Raw genomic sequence first — 14,190 nt, 5'->3', positions numbered from 1 at the left:
CTTAGATAGATTTATCCCCTAGCTCAATGCGAGCTTGTCAGATATGGGCAATGCTGATTAGGGATATGGCTTAGAGAAACCCTTTTTTTACAGGAAAAATGAAGCTGAAAACCCAAACTTATTCACTGTCATAACCTTGGGTATCTGTACTAAAGTACCTGGTATTTAAACCTTCAATGTCTTGGTTTAATATGTGAATGCTGTCTTCCCTGACACCCCATTTGAGTTAAAAGCTCTGCTCCCTCTTCAGACTTCACCCTTAAGAACACTGCTTACGGCAGCAGATCCACCTTTCACTTTTCTAAGTGCTAAACCATCAGCAGTTCATATCCCTTCTCCCCAAACCAGTTCACAAAAGGCTGCTCCATCTCTCAGGGACAACTGCAGTGTTTGGAAAGTCAGAAGAATCAGCTCCTGTGTTTCTCCAACATCCATTTAAATCCACGTTCCCAAGCTGTGTCTGTACTAAGATCTATTCTGTTTCATTGACATTGGTGAGATCTGATCAGGCTCAACACTTGCACAGGAATTCAAAGCTGAGGTCTCGCCTTTGCTGCAGAGAGGTCTGAGTTAACAGGGAGGGGAGAAGGAGCAAGCATGGCTCAGGCTCCATGCAGCAGTGTTGTACATGGAAGTATTATTCACAAACATCTACTTGAAGTATCTAATCTAGACTTTTGTGCTGTGTTCATTGCCACGGCATCTGAGCATCCTAAGAATGCAATTCAGTACAAATAATTTGATATAAATAATACTTTGCATGTTGGTACTTTTGTTATCTTCTATACTGCTTAGTCAAAGAAAACTTTAAGGAGGAGGTTCTTTTAGTGGTGGTATGGTGATCAGTTCTCTGCCTTTTTAATTATTGAAGACTTCCTCATCTTAGGTAAAGACTGTACTGCCAGTTTTAAAGGAGCTGCTGCATTTTGAGGTACCCAGCCTGGCTCTGTGCAGCTCAACAGCATAACCCCTTTTGTCTCTACTGAGGGGGAGCAGATATCTGAGAGATCGAAGGTCTAAAGCCCAGAGAGAAAATTTAACATATGATTTAATGGGCTGCATTGCATTTTGGTGAGGTCACTGTTGACATTAAGATGGATATTTTGGTGGATATTTTACCTTTTAATGCACCTTTCATTTCTTTAAAATAGAAGAGTATTTCTAGACATAAAAGAATACTACAACTAGTAACAAGAACCAGTAAGCATTTCACAAAATTAGTTTTGAGAATGTCAGCATCAAAACCCACAACCATTTAGAAAGTAATAGAAATTAATTACTACAAAATGAGTGAAGTTTTGATTACACTGTCATTCATCCTCTTTCATCAGCACAAATGTAAATGTGAAGAAGATTTACTTTGTCATTCCAGTAACATGCGCTCTGGGTCAGTTACCTTGGTTTTTCTGTGGAAAGCCCACCTTGCCCTTCAAAAATACTTACAGAGGTTTATTCTGGTGAGCTAGTCCGTGTAAGTGCTGGAAGCACAGGGTCCGTATTTATTCCCTGCTTAACCAGTAACTTAACAGATAGTCCAGGATGGACTATCAATCAGCTCCAAAGGAAGCTGATCAAGATCTTGCTAAGGTAACACATCTCCTTTACAGGAGCAAGCAAAATAATTTGTTAATTGTAATTTCTAAGTTGTTGTCCAAGTTTACAGTGTTGCTTTGCATCTCAATGTATTTGTGTTTTCACAGACCCCTAAAAGCCAAGAGATTACAAGAAAATTTCAGCTGCTATTAAAACATGTCTCCACTACCACTGCTGCTGCTAAAGGTTTGACAGCACCAACTGGAGCCATTCGAATGCTCAAAAAAGAAAAGAAGCTTAATACATTATTTAAAGCCTTCCAGAATTTTCAACCTAATATATTTATTTTTTATGGACTTAATTCAAAAACTTTGGACTCCTGGGCTTTTGCAGTGAGAATTTTTATATTTTGGTAATTAAAACGTTAGCGCTCTGTGGCTAGGAGACGTGTTCAGCAGACTTTGAAGGATATTATTTACATATGATTTGGCTTTGACAATCTTACCTTTTTGAGTAATATTTTACTCACAAGTAGTTCCATTGGCTTCTGTGAATATTATTCAATATTCAATGATAATATGAGGAGAGGTAGCAAATCTGCCCTTATGCTAATGTAAGACATGCACAGTTACTGAAGGTACATTCATGCTTTATGTTTAGAAGATAGTGTTTTCTTCTGTTTTATAAGCCCACCTCTGAAGCACACATGAAAGCACCATGGTATTTCTGCTGCAGAGATTCAAAGTTAAAGGGGTTACTGAAATGTTTCTCTACCGTTAGTTTTCCTAGAGTTGGATTTATGTTAGGGGATGTGTGAAGCATAATCAAACCCCTAACACATGTTACCTTCCCATTCTCCTTTCTTTTGCATTGTTTCCATCAGGGTTTTAGTACCTGCTTTTCTAGTGGTTATTAACCTCTGGCGGAGGCTCAGTTTGACACTGTTTTTTTTGATGGCTGTTATGGAGGTTTTTGGGGAAAGGATGTTCATTTTCAACCAATCTAGGAACATATTGCAATGCCCTGAGCAATGTTTAGCTTTGCTTTTCAGTGTAGGTTTTGTTAGAAGTCTGAAGATGAAGGGCAGTGCTATGGCATGAGGAAAGGGACCAGGAGCACTGCACTCCAGTCCTACCTCCACTTTGTCAGAAGACAGTGGCTTTTAGCACACTGAAGCCAGGTGACTTCTCCAGTCCATGTGAAGACCTCCAGCTGATACTCCTACAGGCTGTCCAGGAGAGGCAGTGGCACCATCCTGCACCAGTGGCTTTGCTCAGCCTCAACCCTGGAGAGCAAACACCATTTTCCCTCCAGGGCCTCCAAACCACCTAGTTCAGTTCAAAGTACCTCCTTGTCTCTTTAACTGATTCCCACCTAACAAACATGCCTATGTTCTGGCTCATTCCCTACCTCTACCTTGCAAATGAAACCCGAGGCAGGTGGCTGTAAGCCAGCTTTGCCCATCTCTACCATACCAGAGCAGCAGCACTGATAGAGGCTTCCCCCATCCCAAGCTGTCAAAATACTCTTTTGAGTCTTCTGGGCTGGGTCGTGAAGAGCCTGGGGAGTGAGACTGTGGCATTTTCAGAAATCCATGCTAAATTGTAGATGGGATGCTCGGCTTCACACAAGGATGAAGGCAGAGTTGTGTTGCTAAATAGAGGCTATTTTCTAACAGAATGGTACATGTTTTCCAATAAAATAGGGTGCATATTGGAAGATATTATGCAAGGATGGAAAATGAGAAAGAGGCCCGGGTACATTCATAAACCATGGACATATCCCAAGCAACCCAAAGCTGGGATAGCCGTGAGATATCACCGCTGCTAACATGAAGTCTGAGGAAACAAGAAGGCACCCTGGGCTCATTTTTCCATCTGAGTCCTTTGGGTCACGAAGGGGGAAGCAGAGGGCTGATGGAATTTCAGTGATTTAAACCAAAGTAGTACAAGTGACACCTGCTAGAAGCCTGGGCAGGTAGAGCACAACCTTCCTGCATGCTGTAGGAGCAAGGGTACCATGGGGTCACAGCGAGCCCTGGCTTGGGAATATCACCCATTTAAACCCTCCTGGGGCTGCCCACATAAGGTAACTTTTGATTCCATCCCTCCACCCTGATTGCCCATGCCCACATTTTCTGCAGGCATTTTGTGTCTCTATCTGCCCTGCAGGTTATTAATTTGTTAGAGGAGGCACTAATGGCAGTGGGTGTTGAAGATTTGGCTTCCCCACTGTAGCTGTTTAGGGCTATTTCCTTGAATTAGCTCTTCTCTGGTGCCATGGACTGAGGACCCATCGGCAGGTGGAGGGTGCTGGAAGGGGGATCTCATACCACATCATCCTCTTACCCCGTTTCATCCACAAGGGTACCAGGCTGTGTCTGCTACAACCCTACCCAACGCAAAGGGCAGCAATGGAGGTGAATCAGGACCTTCACATGCAGAGTGCACTCTGGATCCAAAACCCTTGTTCAATGTAGACAGAGTCATTAGCCGCTGAGTTCAACCTGTGCCGGGGCTGTAAGTCTGTGCTGGCACACATATTTTAGAAAGTCTAAGTGGAAAAGACCATTCCTCAGGTAAGCAGTTTTAACACTGTGGCTGTAAATCAGATTTTCTCATACTGTGGGAACTTCTATCATTTTGAAGTATTTTCTTTCCATGGAGAATTAACGCTGTAATTTTAAGATGCTGTTTTGTAATTTCGTTGCAGTTTTTTTCTACTAGTCCTACAGGTCATCAGCAATAGCTGACAGCAAGCACTGCCTGCAGTGTACACACACCTATTGCTGGCAACACACCGTGACTGACGACAGAGCCAGTGATTCCTATCTTACATTTTAAAGTCATTAAGGTCATCAGGAACTTCATGGCACATGAAATATTTCACACTTGTGGCAGCGTGAAGATTCTTCTGTGTGTGAAAGAAAGAATTTTCCATCAATTTGGCATTCACTTAGTAACCCCGTGGCAAATGTCCTTAACATTTCAAAAAACAAAATGAAAATAGATTTCAACAATTTTTCATTATATAATGTGATAATAGGACAATAATATAAAATGAAAATCCATAAATTAACATGAGAAAATACATTTCAGACCAAGTTTGTGAAACTATTTCAGGAAACATTGCTGTAGGAATTTCTGTGAGAGACTATTTTTCAACAAAACCCCAAACATTTCCATCAAAACAGCTTTTTTTCCAACAAGAAGCTCTTTTAGAAATGTCTCACCTATTCTACTAATTATCCTCCCTTATATTAATACTTACATTTAATCAAATTAATTACTTTAATTATTAGTTAGTCAGCTTGACCTTCCAGTGCTGAGCCCTGTTATGCCTTTGTCTAAAAATTAAAGAACCTTCCACCCTCCAGAAGCGTCTCTCCTAACTGCTTACAGAGGGTGACTAAGCCTCCTCCTAATTTTCTCCCTAACAAGCTGAAAAGATTGAGCGTGTTCATTCTCACTGTACAGCAGGTTTTCCAGCTCGTGGGCTGTTCCTGAAGCTCTTTGAATAGTTTTCACTTGTTTGGTGTTATTTTTGGAAAGGCAGACACCAGGAATGGACACAATATGAATTATTATGATCTTGGGATGCCAAGACCATCTCATCCTGTTAGGTAATATTTTCTTGCCGATGCATCCAAAAATTGCATAACTCCGATAGAGCAGATTACATAAAAAATAGACGTTTAGTTTTTATTATGTGCCACATCTCCTCCATCCTCCTCAGAGCCACTGCTTCCCATGACAGCATCCTGTGACCTTCATTTTCTGTTCTGAGATATATGATCTTTCATTTGGCTATATTAAAATCACATATTGTTTAAATGAGCAGAGCCTGCCAAGTGATCCAGATTGCTCAGTATCTGACCCGCTCCCATCATTATTTATCACTCCACCAATTTTTATGTCAAGTAGAAATCATTACCAGCATTGATTTCGTATTTTCTTCTGAGTTGCCACAAAGATACTACACAGTATGGACCAAGAACTGATTTCTAGGCAACCCATCTTTGAATCTTCTCTGCCAACAGACGATTCCCAGCTGAATTTTTCAAAACCACTAATTAGTCGGCTTTTAATTCATTTAACGTGTGCAATTCCAATTGCACCTCCAGCTAATTTTTTTCCCTAGAAAGTCTCCGGGTGCCAAGCAGAGAGCTAACCCGACGCCTAAATGCGCCCTCACAACAGCTCCCTCCACTCCACTTTGTTCCTCCCCTCCTGGAAAACGCTTTGCACTCCAAACCATGCTCCCCTTTGGGCATGCATCCCCCGGGGTTATTGGTACTGTGGATCCGGGCACCTTCACCTCAGGCCGTGCGAAGCGGCACCGCAGCAACCTGGAACTGGTCCGGCTCCACCAGGGCTCACCCGGGGGCTGCTCCGCGGGAAGGCGCTCGCCCGGCGCACCGTGCCCTGGGGGACCTGGGGGTCCCCATGTCCGGAGCCCTCCTCGGCCGACGCCGGAGCTGCCGCCTGTAATTAGCGGCATTAGCGAAAGGAAAGTTGCCTGTTCTGATCTCCCGTCCCGAGGCCACAAGGTCCCCGGTGCTTCCATCCCTTCCCTTTCCTCACTGCTCCATTGCACGCCAGGCGGGGTGAGGAGCAACCACCCCCTTTCCCCTTCCCTCCCCGCCAGCCGGGGGAGGCCGCCGCTTGTATTTACCAGCAAATGATTAATTGTTGCTCGGCGCTGGCTGCTAATGCTGCTAATCCGGGCGGCTGCGTGTTCGGCCGCTCGCTCCGTGCCAGGCCCCGCGGGAGGGGGGCGCGCAGCGGCGGGGCCGGGGACCGGGGGCTCGGGCCGGGCTGCGCCCCCCGCCTGTAATTACTCCCCAGACAAATCTCTGCAAAGCGAGGAGCGGGGAAATCTCTGCCCATATTGCAAGGGGCTCCGGCCCCCACGCGCGGGATAATTTTGAGACTCAAATCCCAGCAAAGACCTGCTACAAATTGCTGCAAATTAAGCTGATTTTGCCCCGAATGAGGGATTTTGTGCTGCAGATCAGCCCTTCCCGGAGCTGATGAGGTGGGGATTAGAGAAGGGACTGAAATCAAAGGGACAGGATGGTGCGAGAGGGGGGAGCCCGAGAGGGGAGCCCAGCAGTGAAAGTCCAGGAGCATTAACACTTATTGATTTCTACTTTGCTGACATTTTATTCTATTACCAAGTTTCCGATTAGCCTAAACTAGGATCTATGACAGCCAAGGCAGGGTGCGGGGCGCGGAGGAGCGCCTGCTCTTCGGGTTTGCAACCGCCCAGCCCCGCAAGCATCTGCTCTGAACAAACACCACCTTCCAGGGGCTGCTTGGTTCCTGACCGTCGGAGGGCTACGAGGGGAGCTGCTGGACTTGTGGCCCTGGGAGGGCTGCGAGCTCCTGCTGCTGACCAGAGATGCTGGTGATTTTGAGGGGAGAGAGGGAGCTCTTTCCGAATTCTATCTCCTTATAAACCCCTAAATCTTTAATATTACCTGTGATAGGGGTAGCCATTTCACCCCCTTTTCAACACCCATCTCCCCATCCCTTCTTCTCCCCTCCCTCTGGAGCCTCATTTCCATCTGTTTAAACAGCAGAAGCAATGTATGTTGCAGGCATTTCAAATTGCACCATTAAAGATTTTATGTTGTGGATGTTAAAATTAAAAAGATATATGTGCAAATAGTCACTATGAATTTAATCAATTTGATTTAATACTAATAGGAAGCAGCAAATGGAATTTATGACTCAAAAAGAAGTGAATTTTTTAAAATACTTTGTGCAAAACAGGAAAAAAAAATCCCAATCTGAAGAGTTTATTAGAGTCTAATCCCCCAACAACAACCAAACCCAGGGCTGCCCACCCAATAATCCTGGCTGCCATTAAAATATTAAAGATAAATCTAATCGTCTCTTTATCCAAAATAAGCGACTTTTATGTGGAGAGAAAATGTCTAACCCTTTGGGAAGAGAATTACTCCTAATGCATCAAATGGAATTCAGTCAGAATGGCAAAACTAGGTTTAAAAGCAAATGAGATGGTAATAGAGATAAAGGCCAGTATAACAAATTAAAAACACTCATTTACACAAATTAAAATCCCTCCTAAAAGGGTTCTGAGTAAGGAGGCCACTGGATGGTCTTGGTCCTTCTTGGTATGCAGGGGATTACACAGCCTCTCTGGACACCAGGGAAGGCAGGATGTGGTGCTGACTACCTGCAAGGAGGAAGTTTTGTTCCTGACCCACTGCCTCCCCGAGGTTTTTTTTACCTGTGCCCTGCCATGGCACTGTGCTGCATCCCCAAACCCGTGTGCACCTGAGGTTATACCAGCCCACATCTGAATAAATGCCTCCAGTTCCAGCATCCCTGCCCCAGCTGGTGCCATGTGCCCACAGTGTCTCTCTTCCACCCAGACTCTTCAGTTGGGATTCCGGATTCCCCCCATGCTCCAGCATTTGTAATGCATTGTGACAGCTCCCCGTGTAACCTTGAGCTCGTGCTGGGCACAGCAGGATGCCCAGTTTGGGACTTGGGCAAGGTCCATCTATGGAAGCAACCTGTTGAGAGGGAGGGTCCCCAAGGAGCTCACCCAGCTGTCCTCTCTGGGCAAAATCACCTCTGGGACCTGGAAGCCCAGTGTGCTGCACACTGAAGGAGGAGCTGCACCCAGGGTGGTTATGTTGTACACAGGAACCCAGACCACAAGTCTGGAAGCTGTTTCCCTGCTGCCTGAGCAGCTCAAAAGGAGTGGGGCAAGGAAGAGAGGAAACCGTCCCCACTGCTGGGCACTCTGCCCTTCCAAGACCGCTGCCTGGACAGACCTGACATCCTGGCCACAGTGCCCCTTCTCATGGCTTCACACCCAGCACACAGGAAAACAGCTTCCAGGCATGACCCACACTCTGGACCCACAAGAGGAGCAGGACCCAATGGTGGTGTCACGGGTGTGGGTAAGGGCAGCACCCTGTCTTCTCACATGTGCTCCTTACGGGCCTCACCACAGGATGTAGTGAGGAAGGTTGCAGCTGGTCCCACCACCTTGTCAGATCATGGTGAGATTGTCTGTGCACCCCAGCTTTGGAAACACCAACCCCTTTGTGGGTGCACTGAAGGAAAAATCCCACCGGGTACTTCTTCCCAGTTCTACAGCCACAAGTTAATTCCAGCGCTGGCAAGCTTCTAGGCAAGAAGCTGTTTGCAATGGGTTGTAGCCATTGTGCAAAAACTGGGAAGATGCTGAGTTTCTTCACAACCAACTTCATGAAAGGGATCTGGTAAATCCATAAGATCAAGCCTTTACCTGCTCAGGCTTCTCCTTCCAGTATGAAAGATGATCATGTTTCCAAACTGAGAGAGTAAAATTTGAACTGTGTGCCCTCTAGCAGTGTGACATGGATAAGAGCAGCTCTTTACTGCACTGGAGGGTCAGGCTACTTAGATTCCCTCGCATCATTTTATGTTCACTTTGTAATTTTCATTATTATTGATACAGTTTTAATGCTTGGGGTCTGGAGAACGAGTCTGCTTCCTCTGGGGGAAAAAAAAAGGACACTCATCTTCCCAAACTGGGTCATCAGGCTTCACCCTTGGTAGAAGGCTTCTGTCTTTGGAATGGCAGTGGAATAAGTGATGTTCTTGGCATCTTAACTTCTTATTCATAGAAGCATAGCAATTACAGCTCTTAAGGACCTAACCAAGCACTCTAGACCTTCCCCAGCTGTATGTGGGATTCACTGTACACAAACCAATCATATGAGAGGTTTGTGTAACCTGTTCTTAATGTCCTTAAGCTACCCAATGCAGTATCTCCACGATAGGTGTCTTATCCTAGTGCCTGTCCTACAGAGGACAGTCATCCTGTCCTAACACTTACTGTTAGAGAGTTTCTCCTACTGTCTTGCTATAGACTAAGCCATCTCCCAGAACTGCCCACTCTATCTACTATATTCAGTAGATATAGGGGATGATTTTTGGAAGCTCACCACTGAGCTTCCAAATTTCAAATGTATTTGAAGACTTGATGGTACAAAACTAGATCTCCCAGGATTTCCCTCCAAACACACACACTTTTCTTTAAACAAGGCAGACTGCTGTGTCACCTGATGATGGAAAGAACATCAAACTGATTTTGCAAACCAAGAGAAGGGAACACTTAACATAGTTAAAGGAGAATGCATCAGAGAAACCCCTTTGTCATGGTGTATAATTTACCTGAGGTGCTTATATGCCAAAGCACTATTTAAAGCTAAGCAGGACAACCTCATCCAAAAATTAGTATTAAAATTAAATGGCTAACAAGGTACCCAGCAGTCACAGTGAATCGAGCAAATATTTATGTACATTCATGGCAGCTTTGTGACGGATGTCCATCATTACTTTCCTATGCCCCATTTTAGCCCTTCAGTAGGAGGAGGACGTCATGCAGGGGTTAGGAGGTGCAGCGTGAAGCTACCAGGATAATTCAGAGCAGGCAGAAACAGAGAGGTCTGCTCAGGGCTGCAGTAACTCAGCCAGCAGCTGCCAGCTGACAGCATTTAGCAGTGGGCATGACAGGTGCCATAATCTGCTTGTCATCGTGCACTTTGTATCTCCAGTGATTATTTATAAATCAATACACTGGCATGTAAAGAAAATGATACTTTCAGCAGGACAGTGGAATAGACATCAGGAGCTTCTTATGTGTGAGTGAAGGCTTCTTTTTAGATAGAACATATCCAACAAACAGTGTGAGCTCTGTGGAGTCCAAGATTTCAGAGCCTGAAGGGAGCATTGCAATCTTCTGGCCTCAGCTTCAGCATACAGCAGGCTACAAAACTTCACCAACTGATTTCTGCATCAGGCCAATAGCTTCTGGATGAGTTATAGATCATCTCTTAAAAACACTTTCAGCCTTGATTTGAAGACTTTATGTTACAGAGGGAATCTACAACATCTGTGGGTAGGTAGCCCTTGTCACAGTTTGCATCTCAGCAGTTTTTATTAATAGAGCAAGTGTCTGTTCTTGTTATATTAGCATTATCAAGTCCTATATCCATCTACAGCGCAAAATATGGTGGAAGGATAATGTGAAAATGCCCAGTGTCTGTGACTTCAGCACATCACCAGTGCTCCCCAAAGTTAAAGAACAGAGCTAAAATGTATGGGGAGAGACTTATATTCAAAGTATTTTAGCCCATATAGGAAAGGAGATGAGCAGGAGCTGCATGGCCACTTCCAAAGGGAGAATGGGCAGAGGAGAGCAAGGCAGGGCAGGCTGTACTCGAAGGACCCAAAGGCCACTGCAGGGGGAAGATGGAAGAGCGCAGAGAGATCACATCAGTGATCAGTGATCAGTCGGTGTGAATCCACTGAAGTTTGTCTAGACAACGAGCAAGGCAGCTTTGAACTGGGTACTGAAACAGATGACACATAACACACTTGTGTGATAGAAATGGAGAAGTGAAAGTTCTTTGCAGACTGAGGGGGTGATGACAAATATTGTTTCTGCTGGGATTCAGGATGCCTATGGACACAGAAGGAGGCTGGGAGAAAGTCAAGACTGGATGCAGAGCCAAGTCAGCCCAAAATATGTGCCCAGGATGAAGGACAGGTTTGCAGACAAAAATGGGAGAAGTTCAGCATCGAGGATAGCGCAGCAGAACAATGGAAGGAGGCAAATGATGAGCTGGATCAGAAAAAATGTGAAAGGACCTGAGGCTGCTGATGTTCCCCTCCCCAGGAGAGCACCTGAGCCATTTAGCTAAGGAAAGCTCAAATAAAGCCAGAACTTCTGGTCAAGACAGGTTGAAAATGTTGCCAGAGATGACCCACAAAGGTATTGAAACAAGTATTGAAATGTAAGTTCAGTTTCCTACTCACAGTTGCTTTCAGAGTGGCATAGAGGAAGAAGAGAAGTCATAGTGAAAAGCAGACAGCCAAACCCTGCATTTTTTAGCTCAGAGGGCAGACTCACAAAGAACTTGTCAGAGGGGTCAGAGCTGTCCTCACAGTGTTGGAGGCAAGGTCAGTAGAATGGAAGGCTCTCCAGCACCCACAGGAGAAAGGGAGGTGAGGGTATGCAAGGTACCATTGGGTAACATTCCACTGCAAAGCCAACAAGACACCCCAGTGGACAGGTGACAAAGTGTTTGGAGCAAAGCAATGAAAGCACCAAGAAACTCTAGTATGTATCAGCAAGACCCTATGTCTGTACTTGTATGGCTTGACAGTGCTCAGTGAATTAACTTTGTATGAACTAGAGTGCTTGCTTCAAATCACCAGTCAAGGAGGCACAAAATGACAGAGGTGACACATGCTGTGGAGTGAACCTCAGGCTGATAAGCTGTGATGGGCTTGTCAGGTTTGGCTCTGTAGTAGTACTGCTTGAGGTAGAAAATGTTGTCAAATAGCCAACACCCCTTGTACCTGCCCTTGGGTAGAGATGCAGAGAAAGGGCTGAAGGGAAAAGGGGAGGAAGCATGGTGTGCAAAGAGCAGTGAGTACATGAGCTCCAGTTGAGAAGTGGCCTCTATGCCTCTCTACATCCTGTGTGAACCCTGGGCAGTTCTTTAGGCAGCACCACAGCATACACCTCCTCACACAGATACTGGTACCAAACAGAGGCAGTTGCGATGTTTCACAGGGCTTCAGACCTGGTGGCCTTGGTTCTGCAGCAGACTGCATGCAGCTTGGGACCATGTAACCCAGATAATGCAGTGCTGCATTGAAGATGTATGGAGAGGAGCTGTTTCTGGAGAAATTTTATTCAGTTCCTGGAGAACTTGAGAACTAGAGTAATTATAATAAAGTTCTGAATAATATATTGGCAACCTGACAGCTTGAATGTTTATCCGAACTGGAATAGTCATGCTGAGGCAGGGCTTCTGTAATGCTAGTTGAATGCTGGGAAAGGAAAATTGTGTACCATTCCTGAGGAGCCTCAGTGGGGTGGAACAGAGGGCAAACCGTACATTAGCTAAAGCAGACAAGTTACAAACAAGGTTTGAGGCGGTAGGATGGCTTGTAGTGTCCCCGACAGGACACAGCCTCCCAACCTTCCAGGAGTCCAGCTGGCTGCTCAAGGTCAGTGCACTGATACAGGCTGTTACTGGGAAAGACCGGGAGGGATCCTCAGCAGAGCTTCCTCCCTCCTTTCCGTAGCAGCTGCTTTCAAGCTGAGGCTGTCATTCCTGGCTCCTGCCTGCGCTACAGTGCAGCCATGCCTATACCTGGATGTGCCACCCACTCACATGGACCCCCAGCCAGGGACCCGATTCCCAGCTTGAACTCGGATCTGCCTTATCCCCATGGACTGGTGACTGAGCCTGGCTAATGCCCACAAACGGCTCTGCTCCCCTTGCTCAGGTATAGTGGAATGAGATCCCTGAGGGGAGCCCTGTTCCCACGGCTGTGTTAGCACACTTGGCTTCCAGCTCCCTGTCCCTTAGGGAGCAGCCAGCCCACACAGAACCCTGGAAGTCTTCATTCACCTCTTACGAGCAATTTCATCACTGTGGAGGCACGAGTTGCTTTACAATCTGAAACGCTGAGTTGGTACATGACTGTCCCACAGCTCTGAGAGGAGACGGCCTCAGCTATACTGCCATCATGGCGGAGATGCCCTCAAGTGTGCTCAGGGAAGGTGTCGTATTTGGCATCTGCAGCAGCCCTGATTCTTTGCCAGGCCAAGACTATAAACCAAGTTTCCCAAAGTACACAGGACATGGCCTGTGAGCAGTTCAAAACACCTGTGGCCATCCTGGACAGATCTCACCAATTTTAGAGGCCATTCCCAGCCCTCAGTGTGCCGTCAGACACCGGGCACTGCAGAGCCTCCTCCAGAGACCAGGAGAGCCTCACTTCACAGTAAGGCAGGAGCAGTTTGGCCTGACAGACCATCCCAGAGGCCTGCGAAACTGAGTAGGATTGAGGCACTGCTTCCCCTCAAAGCTGAGGTGGAAGGTGGGCTTTTTGTGCTTATCTGCCCCAGCCCTAGATTGCTGTCCCAGTGATTAATCAGCCCCTGTGAGCAGACTTTAGGAGCCAGGCTGCGTCTCCTAAACCACTATCAAGGTACATGCTGTGGTGGAACTGCTGCCTCAGGTTGAGTGGAAGTGGGAATACCTTAGGCTTTCTCTCGGTTTTGGTCAGGGTAGGGCTGGTGAGGTCGAGGTGTGCTGCATCTTGCCAAGGGCTGTGAAAGACACTCTCATTTACTGAAGAACCATGTGGCCCAGAATATAGAGAGTCCAAGAAACTATGTCACCACCTCTGACGGTGTGAAGCCGGATGTTCCTCCAACATGCAAGGCTTCCAGGTCTACATTTTCGAGGAACGCTGCTCGGGTTTAGTTTTTAGGTTTCCTCTGTGCGCTCTTGTTTCTCTGCTGTCCACGTATTTATCTCAGGACACAAACGAGCAAGAAAGCCGGGGATGTCTGCGTTTCCCTACACGGCTGCTTTGCCCATCTTTCATCCGGGCTGGTGCCCTGAGCTGTGCGAGGCCAGGCTGGAGCCGTGTTTAAGAAAGCTGCGGGTGCCTCCGTCTCCCTCAACCCCACCTCCCCCCCTCACGCTGGAGAAGAAGCGGGGCCGGGGCAGCCCTTCTCGGCGCAGGGACGCGCAGCAGCCCCAGCCCGCTGATGGGCACAGGCACCGGCCTCAGCCCACCGAGCACCGGCCCCGCCGCC

The sequence above is a fragment of the Pezoporus wallicus genome, unplaced genomic scaffold (assembly GCF_028554395.1).
Source record: "Pezoporus wallicus isolate ANWC-B61680 ecotype Strahan unplaced genomic scaffold, APGP_CSIRO_Pwel_v1 contig_3486, whole genome shotgun sequence".
In the NCBI taxonomy this organism is placed as follows: domain Eukaryota; kingdom Metazoa; phylum Chordata; class Aves; order Psittaciformes; family Psittacidae; genus Pezoporus; species Pezoporus wallicus.
The sequence above is the reverse complement of the archived record's forward strand: the minus strand, read 5'-3'. Positions refer to the sequence as shown.